Source organism: Etheostoma cragini, chromosome 22 (assembly GCF_013103735.1).
Source record: "Etheostoma cragini isolate CJK2018 chromosome 22, CSU_Ecrag_1.0, whole genome shotgun sequence".
In the NCBI taxonomy this organism is placed as follows: Eukaryota; Metazoa; Chordata; class Actinopteri; order Perciformes; family Percidae; genus Etheostoma; species Etheostoma cragini.
In genome coordinates this window covers 7,397,130-7,398,418 of record NC_048428.1, presented here as the reverse complement: position 1 = coordinate 7,398,418, position 1,289 = coordinate 7,397,130, and the positions used below count along the sequence as shown (strand labels likewise).

The window sequence follows — 1,289 nt, the reverse complement described above, 5'->3', positions numbered from 1 at the left end:
AGCGTCCCAGAGTGGCGTCCCACCTGGCACTGACCCTGGCTCCTCAGCTGGAAAGCCGCTGACTCTGGAGGTAAGTCTCACTCCGGCTCTCAGTGGAGAAAAGTGAAACTTTACTACTGTATGTTGACATGCACACATAAGGCATAAGGCCTACTGCAGTAATTACACTGTGAAAGAAATGCAGACATTTGGCACAGAGACTGTGTGTTCATGTGCTTGATGTTGTGATATGTGTGACGTGTGAGATAGATATAGACAGATAGATATGAATCAAACTTCTTGTTTGGTAATGTTCATATTCCTGTTTATCATGTCCTGTCCAGATATTTAGGCTGGCAACATTGTTATTTAAACATTCATAAAAATAAAGCCCCTTTGAATTGAAAAAAACATAGAAAGATAGATAGATAGATAGATAGACCTACTGTCACTGACAAAAGGACTTTTACATGGAAAATATGAGATTTATACACTTATAAACCAATGTTGTTTTCTGGGTATTTTACCTTTTAGACTTTCCGAACAACAACAATTCCCTGATGCTAAATGCCAATATTTTCGCTGTAAATGAATTTATTAAGACTGAAGATAGTAGCAGTGAGCAGCTTTTGGTTGACTTGGCTTTGTTGGTTGATTGGATACAGACCGTTTGTTTCATCTATTGAACAATTGGACTGATCATAGAAATATTATAATAAAAATCTTCCCACGTTTTTCTTTAACTTCTCGCCGATGTTGGCCAGTATGCAAGCAGCGCAGTGAGCCTAATTTACTATGCCTATATATAAATATGCTCTTCATAGACAAATAATCTAGCCTACATAGACTATTTGGGATATTTTGTTTAATTTAGACCTGAAAAGATCGTTTAAATATTCCATTTGCATCGTGGCCCGAACAACAGCCGCGCATGTTGATCAGCAGAGAAGTGTGACAACTGCAATAATAGTTAGATTTTTCAAATCTTTGCAGAAAAGCCATGATAATGTCCCAGCTTTTCACCCATGAGCAAAAGAGATTTATATTAGCATGTTGTTGAAGTCTGACGTGAATGATGCTCTAAAAGGTAGCCCAGGCTTATCTGTAGGCTAAGGTGGTTGGCCAGCTGCAAGGATGATGTTTCTCACATCATTTATTAACAGGTCAGAGGTGAGTCAAAATGTTTTAAGAGCATCAATAATTTAGCCTATATGTCTGGCTCACACGTTGGATATTTCCAATAAAACTGTATTTAATGAAATTGCCACAAACTAACAAATGGCATTGTTTTTGCAATGGAGGACTAGTTG

At 37.8% G+C, this 1,289-nt stretch overlaps 1 protein-coding gene across 1 annotated transcript in view; it reads right to left on the bottom strand.

The window, feature by feature from the left end:
- The window catches only part of LOC117938254 (basic salivary proline-rich protein 1-like), a 15,873-nt gene that overhangs the window by 6,013 nt on the left and 8,571 nt on the right, over nt 1-1,289 (bottom strand). The window lies entirely within an intron of this gene.